Source organism: Bombina bombina, chromosome 10, assembly GCF_027579735.1.
Source record: "Bombina bombina isolate aBomBom1 chromosome 10, aBomBom1.pri, whole genome shotgun sequence".
In the NCBI taxonomy this organism is placed as follows: domain Eukaryota; kingdom Metazoa; phylum Chordata; class Amphibia; order Anura; family Bombinatoridae; genus Bombina; species Bombina bombina.
Window position 1 is genome coordinate 18023318 of NC_069508.1, and position 12048 is coordinate 18035365.

The following is a 12048-nucleotide window of genomic DNA, read 5'->3' on the forward strand; positions in this document are numbered from 1 at the left end:
TTGTCAGTCCGCTAGGGGACTTTCTTGAGAGTAAGCATAAGGTTGTGCCACTTGCGCTTGGTTCACTTCTACCTTTCCCTGAACTTTGTAAATGGAAAAGAACTCCTAGCCCTACATTTCTGGTATAAACTATTCCTTTAAGTTTTTTTTGTTTTTAAAACAATGGTGATTGCATACATAGGGCTAGATTAGTGGAGCGATATTAAGTGCTCCCGCTTGAGAGCTCATACAGCTTAAAGTAAACATTTTACAATGTGGGATAGCGCGCATATTACAAGTTGAAAGTAATTTTTTGCTCACAAGCAAAACCCCACATGCGCTATCTGTTAAAGTTTAATTACTGTGACCAAGTAACGTCTTCTCCCCACAGATTATGAAGCACGCTGAATGAAATAAACTAACACTTATCTCTTGCACGCTAACCCGACTGCCTTTAACCAAGTGCAGTATACCTGACTTGAATTATGCATATTTTACATCCCAGTGTTCTTCACATAGAAGAATATGTTCTATATCTTTTTAAATGTATATTTCTATATATATTGTTTACTTTTAACTTGTAATACACACGCTAATTCTGACGCTTGCAAACAGGTGCAATTAACCCAATATTGATTTTGCACGACTGTTAGTGCGCCACTTGTAATTGACCCATAATGGGCCAGTACATTAAAAAAAATGCTATTATGCATATAAAAGAGAAGTAACATATTAAAACTACCGTATTTTTAATGCTGGCCTTTTTTATATTAAACTTTGCAGGAAGAAACTCCCTACTGCTTTATTGCTGTTGTTACATTTACAACATTAAAGGGACACTGAACCCAAATTTTTTCTTTCGTGATTCAGAAAGAGCATGCAATTTTAGGCAACTTTCTAATTTACTCCTATTATCAATTTTTCTTTATTCTCTTGGTATCTTTATTTGAAATGCAAGAATGTAAGTTTAGATGCCGGCCCATTTTTGGTGAACAACCTAGGTTGGCCTTGCTGATTGGTGGATAAATTCATCCACCAATCAAAAACTGCTGTCTAAAGTACTGAACCAAGAAAAAAAGCTTAGATGCCTTCTTTTTCAAATAAAGATAGCAAGAGAACGAAGAAAGATTGATAATAGGAGTAAATTAGAAAGTTGCTTAAAATTGCATGCTCTATCTGAATCACAAAAGAAAATATTTGGGTTCAGTATCCCTTTAATATCAGGGCTTTAAATATAATATTATATAATAATACAAATAATACATATTACGTTATAATATAATATAATAACACAAATAATATAGAAGTTATAATATAATATTATAAAACACAAATAATATATATTACGTTATAATATAATATCATTTAATATAATAACACAAATAATATATAACAAGTTATAATATAATATTGAATAATACAAATAATATATATTGTTATAATATAATAGCACAAATAATATATAAGAAGTTATAATATAATATAAAATAACACAAATATTATATGTTATAATATAATATTGTATAATAACACAAATAATATATAAGAAGTTATAATATAACATTGCATAATAACACAGATAATATATAAGAATTATAAAAATAATATTATATAATAACACAAATATATAAGAAGTAATAAAATAATATGATATAATTACTTAAATAATATATAAGAAGTTATAAAATAATTTTATATATTAATAACACAAATAATATATAAGAAGTTATAAAATAATATTATATAATAATAATAACACAAATAATATATACAAAGTTATAATATAATATTATATTACATTACTGAAGTCAGTTTTGAGAAACCTAACTCCTTTACTTCCCATTGACTTAAATTATATAACTGGGTTCATTTTACACAGATTAGAACTCTGGCGTAAACTGAGGGCTACCTGTGTATATATGTATATATATATATATATATCTATCTATCTATCTATATATATATATATATATATATATATATATATATATATATATATATATATATATATATATATATATATATATATATATATCAAAAATAGTCCCAAAAGCAGAGGCACTCACTGGTCTTTTAGTTAAAATAAAACTTAGCATTTATTGAATTAGACTAAAACAGACATCACGTGGTGACAGATTGCCCATTGTACATGGGCCCACCGGTAGAGTTCCTATGTGAGCACCTTACACTTTGGGGCTGAATTATCCCCTTTTTGCCAGAAACAAAAGAAAACATAAGTTGGACCGCTGCTCCATAACTTGTCCGCCTGCTTTGAGGCCACAGACAGAAATCAACCCGATCGAATACGATTGGGTTGATTGACACCCTCTCTGCAGGGGTTGGCATTGCACCAGCGGTTCACAAGAACTGCTGGTGCAATGATAAATGCCGACAGCGTATGCTATCAGCATTTATCGATGTGCAGCGGACATTATACACTACTCCGTATCATGTCTGCTCGCACATTGATAATTCAGCCCCATTGTCTGGAAAAGAACTACTTTAAATTTGAGACTGATTTTTATCTTCAGATCTCGGGGACCGCCATGGGTTCAAATATGGCACCCAGATACGCAGATTTATACATGGCATGGTACGAGTGTACCATTATGCAACCATTTGTACATCCCAACATCAGATATTATACACGCTATATTGATGATGTGCTATTGATATGGAGGGACGATGTGGATGGATTGGTGGAGTGGGTGACATATTTGAACTCTATGGACGGTCCGATTAGATTCAAGCTGGAATATAGTGAGCACACCGTACATTTTCTTAATCTTAATATCTTTAAGGTTGGTGCCTGTGATGGATATTGCTTCGGTACTTCGCTTTATGCGAAACCAACAGACCGCAAATCTTAACTTGAGACCACAAGCTATCATCCCAGACACCAAAAAACAGGAATAATCACCTCGCAACTCACTCAGGTTATTCGTAATAACAGTGAGGCACCCACTATGCTGATCCAACTTACAGAGATGGTAAAAAAATGATATCTAGAGGACATGATAAAAAGCAGGTGGAAAACACCAAAGATAGGTTGTTGAGCGTCCTGAATAATGATTTGGGTACCAGAAGTATGAAAACTAAAGAAGAAATACAACAAGTAAACTTTGTTACTACATATGATCCTGCACATCAGGCTTTGGCTAGCTCAGTAAATACTGGACACTATTGGATTCAGATACATCTTTACCGTTTACTCAGATGAGGCCTCCCAGGATGGTATATCGCCAGGCGGACAACTTGAGAGACATCCTTGTGAAGAGAGATTCAATCCATTGCTATGGAAAGAGTACATGGCTGAAAACAACTAAAAAAGCTGTTTCAAATGCGGAAGTTATGTGACCTGCAACAGCATGCTAAGAGGCCTATCTTTTCAACATCCACACAGGAATAAAAGGTACATAATTCGTAACAGGCTGACGTGCACCAGTACGTATGTGATCTACATTCTCATCTGCCCATGTTCCCTGGCATATGTTGTAAAGACAATCACTTCCTTAAGGGACAGGAAGGCCAACCACCAGTGCAACATTAGGGAGGCTTTGGATAAAGGAGAGTCTGAGCAGCCAGTGGGGTGGCACTTTGCCAAACACAAACACAGTGTCTCAAATCTACGTACAATGTTCATAGACTATGTACCTCCTTTGCCTATAGGAGGCAACAGAGCAAATAAACTGCTCCAATTTGAAACCAAGTGGATCTATATGATGGACACAATGGTACCCAGGGTGCTCAACACCTTCCTGGACTTTGGACCCTTCTACTGTGGTTGAGATTATATGTATATGGCACTTTATATGTTCTAGTGGGTACCCACTTTTGGTTTCTATACATACCCCAAGTGCATATGAAGATATGTGTATTTGGGCTAGTTCAGATGAATGATGGGGTTAATAATTAAGATTTAGTTCAATCTAATTGTCCATAATGTTTTGTGTATTCCTTGAGCCAGACGGTTGGCATCTATGATTCATAGGAAATTATATATATATGTGTATATAGCTTTTTTAATTAGGTATGTCTAAGATAATTAACAATTTCTCATTACCAATATGACTGTTTCACAATGAAATTGCCACTGCTCCCATATGTCCACATATGCCCTTTCTAGGGTCACTGTAATGTGGTAATGGGCATATCTTGGGTGGAATATAGTGGGTAATAAGGGCATGTGGTTCCGAGCGTAGTTGGGGGTTGCCATGGTGACCATACAATGCTCATGGCGTATTGTATAAGGATAACATGATCCCATATTTCTGTGTTTTTTCAACACACTTGAATTCAATACCTTTGCCATTGTATCTACGTTGGTTCCGTTTGTGGCTTTCAATATGATTTGGGAAATGGCAGATAGATGGCGCTGGTCTGTAAAGTGATATTTCTCTATATAACAAAGAGAAAAAGGGCTTGAGGTGTGTGTAGAATCCAATTGATATAAGTGCAGTATACTCACTCCATAAGAAGTGGGAGTTCAGCTGCGGTGTAATGTGTCTCCAGAGTAATGTGATCCCCCGGGATAAGGTGTGGTATCAGAATCTCTCCAGAACCTGTTATTAGGTCTGCAAGCAAATGGAGACTCAAAATGACCAAAGGTGTTCAGTAAATCAAGAAAAAACAAAATAGTAACTTACTCCATAAATAGGAGAATCCGGCTTGTCTCAGCAAAGAAGGATATCAGCAGTCTTCCAACTTTGATAAAAAGAAATTTATTTAAGCTCAACGCGTTTCAACTTTTAACAAGTCTTTTTCAAGAGCAATATAAAATCAATAAAAGCAAGTAGCTGTGTATGATTGCTGTGTTCACAAGCCGGTTTATATACAGAGATGATGCTATCCAATTTCCTGTGTGTGACAGGAAGTTGGATTTACAATGTGCAATGCATTACAAACAGAAATAAAAATAAAGAATATGCGCCTAGATTTAGAGTTTTGTCGGTAACGACCCGCGTAGCTAACGCTGGCTTTTTTCTGGCCGCACCTTTTAAATAACTCTGGTATTGAGAGTTCACAGAATGGCTGCGTTAGGCTCCAAAAAGGGAGCGTACAGGCATATTTAACGCCACTGCAACTCTCGATACCAGAGTTGCTTACGGACGCGGCCAGCTTCAAAAACGTGCTCGTGCACGATTCCCCCATAGAAAACAATGGGGCTGTTTGAGCTGAAAAAAACCTAACACCTGCAAAAAAGCCGCGTTCAGCTCCTAACGCAGCCCCATTGTTTCCTATGGGGAAACACCTCCTAAGTCTGCACCTAACACCCTAACATGTACCCCGAGTCTAAACACCCCTAACCTTACACTTATTAACCCCCTATTCTGCTGCCCCCGCTATCGCTGACCCCTGCATATTATTATTAACCCCTAATCTGCCGCTCCGTAAACCGCCGCTACTTACATTATCCCTATGTACCCCTAATCTGCTGCCCCTAACACCGCCGACCCCTATATTATATTTATTAACCCCTAATCTGCCCCCCACAACATCGCCGCTACCTACCTACACTTATTAACCCCTAATCTGCCCAGCGGACCGCACCGCTATTATAATAAAGTTATTAACCCCTAATCCGCCTCACTAACCCTATAATAAATAGTATTAACCCCTAATCTGCCCTCCCTAACATCGCCGACACCTAACTTCAAACATTAACCCCTAATCTGCCGACTTGAGCTCACCGCTATTCTAATAAATGTATTAACCCCTAAAGCTAAGTCTAACCCTAACACTAACACCCCCCTAAATTAAATATAATTTAAATCTAACGAAATAAATTAACTCTTATTAAATAACTTATTCCTATTTAAAGCTAAATACTTACCTGTAAAATAAACCCTAATATAGCTACAATATAACGAATAATTACATTGTAGCTATTTTAGGATTAATATTTATTTTACAGGCAACTTTGTAATTATTTTAACCAGGTACAATAGCTATTAAATAGTTAAGAACTATTTAATAGTTACCTAGTTAAAATAATAACAAAATTACCTGTAAAATAAATCCTAACCTAAGTTACAATTAAACCTAACACTACACTATCATTAAATTAATTAAATAAACTACATACAATTATCTACAATTAAACCTAACACTACACTATCAATAAATAAATTAAATACAATTCCTACAAATAAATACAATTAAATAAACTAACTAAAGTACAAAAAATAAAAAAGAACTAAGTTACAAAAAATAAAAAAATATTTACAAACATTAGAAAAAATTACAACAATTTTAAACTAATTACACCTACTCTAAGCCCCCTAATAAAATAACAAAGACCCCCAAAATAAAAAAATGCCCTACCCTATTCTAAATTACTAAAGTTCAAAGCTCTTTTACCTTACCAGCCCTGAACAGGGCCCTTTGCGGGGCATGCCCCAAAGAATTCAGCTCTTTTGCCTGTAAAAAAAACAAATACAATACCCCCCCCAACATTACAACCCACCACCCACATACCCCTAATCTAACCCAAACCCCCCTTAAATAAACCTAACACTAAGCCCCTGAAGATCTTCCTACCTTATCTTCACCATACCAGGTTCACCGATCGATCCAGAAGAGCTCCTCCGATGTCTTGATCCAAGCCCAAGCGGGGGGCTGAAGATGTCCATGATCCGGCTGAAGTCTTCATCCAAGCGGGAGCTGAAGAGGTCCATGATCCGGCTGAAGTCTTCTATCAACGGCATCTTCAATCTTCTTTCTTCCGGATCCATCTTGCAGACCTCCGACGCGGAACATCCTGCTGGCCCGACGGACTACCGACGAATGAAGGCTCCTTTAAGGGACGTCATCCAAGATGGCGTCCCTCGAATTCCGATTGGCTGATAGGATTCTATCAGCCAATCGGAATTAAGGTAGGAATATTCTGATTGGCTGATGGAATCAGCCAATCAGAATCAAGTTCAATCCGATTGGCTGATCCGATCAGCCAATCAGATTGAGCTCGCATTCTATTGGCTGATCGGAACAGCCAATAGAATGCGAGCTCAATCTGATTGGCTGATTGGATCAGCCAATCGGATTGAACTTGATTCTGATTGGCTGATTCCATCAGCCAATCAGAATATTCCTACCTTAATTCCGATTGGCTGATAGAATCCTATCAGCCAATCGGAATTCGAGGGACGCCATCTTGGATGACGTCCCTTAAAGGAACCGGCATTCGTCGTCTAGTCGTCGGTTGAAGAGGATGTTCCGCGTCGGCTTGGAAGAAGATGGCTCCGCTCCGCTCCAGAAGAAAGAAGATTGAAGATGCGGCTTGATAGAAGACTTCATCCCGATGATGGACTTCCGACTTCAGCCCGATGATGGATTTCTTCAGCCGCCGCTTGGATCCAGACTTCAGCCCGAGGATGGACGTCACTCTTCAGCCCCCCGCTTGGGCTTGGATCAAGACTCTGGACCGATCGGTGAACCTGGCATGGTGAAGATAAGGTAGGAAGATCTTCAGGGGCTTAGTGTTAGGTTTATTTAAGGGGGGTTTGGGTTAGATTAGGGGTATGTGGGTGGTGGGTTGTAATGTTGGGGGGGGTATTGTATGTGTTTTTTTACAGGAAAAAGAGCTGAATTTCTTGGGGCATGCCCCGCAAAGGGCCCTGTTCAGGGCTGGTAAGGTAAAAGAGCTTTGAACTTTAGTCATTTAGAATAGGGTAGGGCATTTTTTATTTTGGGGGGCTTTGTTATTTTATTAGGGGGCTTAGAGTAGGTGTAATTAGTTTAAAATTGTTGTAAGATTTTTCTTATGTTTGTAAATATTTTTTTATTTTTTGTAACTTAGTTCTTTTTTATTTTTTGTACTTTAGTTAGTTTATTTAATTGTATTTATTTGTAGATATTGTATTTAATTAATTTATTGATAGTGTAGTGTTAGGTTTAATTGTAGGTAATTGTAGGTATTTTATTTATTTAATTTATTCATAGTGTAGTGTTAGGTTTAATTGTAACTTAGGTTAGGATTTATTTTACAGGTGATTTTGTTATTATTTTATCTAGGTAACTATTAAATAGTTATTAACTATTTAATAGCTATTGTACCTGGTTAAAATAATTACAAAGTTGCCTGTAAAATAAATATTAATCCTAAAATAGCTACAATGTAATTATAATTTATATTGTAGCTATATTAGGGTTTATTTTACAGGTAAGTATTTAGCTTTAAATAGGAATAAGTTATTTAATAAGAGTTAATTTATTTCGTTAGAATAAAATTATATTTAACTTAGGGGGGTGTTAGGGTTAGGGTTAGATTAGCTTTAGGGGTTAAAAATTTTATTAGAATAGCGGTGAGCTCCGGTCGGCAGATTAGGGGTTAATAAGTGTAGGCAGGTGGCGGCGACGTTGTGGGGGGCAGATTAGGGGTTAATAAATATAATATAGGGGTCGGCGGTGTTAGGGGCAGCAGATTAGGGGTACATAAGGATAACGTAGGTGGCGGCGCTTTGCGGTCGGCAGATTAGGGGTTAATTATTGTAGGTAGCTGGCGGCGACATTGTGGGGGGCAGATTAGAGGTTAATAAATATAATATAGGGGTCGGCGGTGTTAGGGGCAGCAGATTAGGGGTACATAAGGATAACGTAGGTGGCGGTCGGCAGATTAGGGGTTAAAATTTTTTAGATTGGCGGCGATGTGGGGGGACCTCGGTTTAGGGGTACATAGGTAGTTTATGGGTGTTAGTGTACTTTAGAGCACAGTAGTTAAGAGCTTTATAAACCGGCGTTAGCCCAAAAAGCTCTTAACTACTGACTTTTTTATGCGGCTGGAGTTTGGTCGTTAGATTTCTAACGCTCACTCCAGACACGACTCTAAATACCGGAGTTAGAAAGATCCCATTGAAAAGATAGGATACGCAATTGACGTAAGGGGATCTGCGGTATGGAAAAGTCGCGGCTGGAAAGTGAGCGTTAGACCCTTTAATCACTGACTCCAAATACCTGAGGGCGGTAAAAACCAGCGTTAGTAGCCTCTAACGCTGGTTTTGACGGCTACCGCCAAACTCCAAATCTAGGCCATGGATTGGTGGCAGACTAATTATATACTTAGATTATTGTTAAAATTTCAAATGCCGATATTATCTTGATAAATTTGTAGTTAAAAAACATAGTCTGGCGTCAATCCGATTTTTAACCAATCAGAAGAGGTATCTATAAGTTAACCAATCGGGAGTGATTTGAGATTTAGTCCTCAAACAGGTAGTCTGTAGTGTGTAAGTTCCTTTTCAGGTCCGGTTGAAGTCATGTGATTCAAGCAGCCAATCCGTGCGAAGTTGTGTAGTAAACGAAGACGGCCAATCTGTATGGAGTTTGCAAAGCTTTTCAGTATGCAAGGGAGTTGTTGATGGGTCCATATTTGTAAGGGGAGGATCTTTTAACATTTGCTTATTGTGTCCTTAATATCGGAGTTAAATGCATTTAAATTGTCTAGAAAAAAGCGGAAAAGACATGAACAGTATTTGTTCTTTCTCATACATATAAAATATGATATAATATAAAATATCAAGATGGTTTTCATCATATATTATCGTATGTAACTTTGCTCTACATTGTGTTGGATTTATTACATTCGTAAAGGAACAACATTTATAGCTAGACAACATATCTTTATATGGCATTATGATATATATATTCTCACTGCAGTAACAATAAAGATGATTCAAATCCCTATTTAATACTTTTGATAGAAGTATATGATTTATATGAAACTGAAAGCTTAATAGTTGTGTGTCATGAACCTATAGTTTGAATAACGGATCCAGAGATTACTTCATTAATAATTTCATTAATAATTAGGGTTTGTTGTAGAGAACCTTTTTTCTTATATTCCACTTAAAGATGGTAAAAAATAATAATAAAAAAATATTAATAAAAAGTGCCATTTTATTAAATAAAAACTTAAAAAATGTGTGTATAATTTCTATAGTAGATATATATAAACTGTGAGCTATGATGCCCACTTGATCTTCCTTTGAAAAATGTGACATAATGTGAATACTTCTAATCTTCGGAAGTGATATTTACAACAATTACATAATCTATAAGTGTTCTTATGAGGATACGTGGTAATAACTTAAAGTATCCATAGCTTGGGGTTATTCATGAATGTAAAAATATGAAAGTGCTCTATTCCTAATATAGACGCTAAGTGAAAAATATGTGTAATAAGTGAAAAATATAAGTAGTAAATATTAATGTTTAAAATGTGTTGAATGTTAATTTTGAGGACTTGAAAATGTGACAACCTGAAATTGGGTAAGCAGAGGAATTTCTAGGGATATTATTGAATAAATGCCGCTATTTTGATGTCTTTATTTAAACCCCAATTATTATATGTTCTCATGGTGTGAATCCACCATAATTCTCTTTTGTCTAATTGTTTCTCTGTTGTGCCTCCTCTCCAATGTGTAGACACCTTCTCTATTCCTAACCAAAGGAAATGCTCTTTATTGAAAACTGGGCAAGAATTACAATGTATGGGTACTCCATGGTTATCATGTTTTTTTTCCAATTTTATTCATTTGTTCTAAAATCCGTGTTTTTAGGAATCGGGAGGTTTGTCCCAAATATTGAATTTTACAATTGCATTGTAAAAGATAAATAACATTAGTAGTTTTGCATGTAATGAAATTTTTAATTATAAACGATTTTCCTGTTACTGTAGAGGTAAAGGTCTTATGAACTCTCTTGGTTTAATTGCAGCCTTTGCAACGGCCACACGTATAGAAACCTTGTAGGTTTGAAATAGATACCGGAATAGGGGGGGTCATTCCTTTTATTAGTGAGGGTGCTAGTTTTTGATTTAAGTTATGGCCTTTTCTAAAAGTGATCTGTGGTTTATTTGGTATGATTTTATCTAAAATATATTATAAATAAACATTGGCATGTTCTCCAAAGTGATGAAATTTTAGATAAAATCATACCAAATAAACCACAGATCACCCCTATTCCGGTATCTATTTCAAACCTACAAGGTTTCTATACGTGTGGCCGTTGCAAAGGCTGCAATTAAACCAAGAGAGTTCATAAGACCTTTACCTCTACAGTAACAGGAAAATCGTTTATAATTAAAAATTTCATTACATGCAAAACTACTAATGTTATTTATCTTTTACAATGCAATTGTAAAATTCAATATTTGGGACAAACCTCCCGATTCCTAAAAACACGGATTTTAGAACAAATGAATAAAATTGGAAAAAAAACATGATAACCATGGAGTACCCATACATTGTAATTCTTGCCCAGTTTTCAATAAAGAGCATTTCCTTTGGTTAGGAATAGAGAAGGTGTCTACACATTGGAGAGGAGGCACAATAGAGAAACAATTAGACAAAAGAGAATTATGGTGGATTCACACCATGAGAACATATAATAATTGGGGTTTAAATAAAGACATCAAAATAGCGGCATTTATTCAATAATATCCCTAGAAATTCCTCTGCTTACCCAATTTCAGGTTGTCACATTTTCAAGTCCTCAAAATTAACATTCAACACATTTTAAACATTAATATTTACTACTTATATTTTTCACTTATTACACATATTTTTCACTTAGCGTCTATATTAGGAATAGAGCACTTTCATATTTTTACATTCATGAATAACCCCAAGCTATGGATACTTTAAGTTATTACCACGTATCCTCATAAGAACACTTATAGATTATGTAATTGTTGTAAATATCACTTCCGAAGATTAGAAGTATTCACATTATGTCACATTTTTCAAAGGAAGATCAAGTGGGCATCATAGCTCACAGTTTATATATATCTACTATAGAAATTATACACACATTTTTTAAGTTTTTATTTAATAAAATGGCACTTTTTATTAATATTTTTTTATTATTATTTTTTACCATCTTTAAGTGGAATATAAGAAAAAAGGTTCTCTACAACAAACCCTAATTATTAATGAAATTATTAATGAAGTAATCTCTGGATCCGTTATTCAAACTATAGGTTCATGACACACAACTATTAAGCTTTCAGTTTCATATAAATCATATACTTCTATCAAAAGTATTAAATAGGGATTTGAATCATCTTTATTG

General features: G+C 35.5%; 1 protein-coding gene across 2 annotated transcripts in view; it reads right to left on the reverse strand.

Moving 5' to 3' along the window:
- CFH (complement factor H) overlaps positions 1-12048 on the reverse strand; it is a 379102-nt gene that overhangs the window by 213964 nt on the left and 153090 nt on the right. The gene's annotated exons all lie outside the window — the stretch shown is intronic.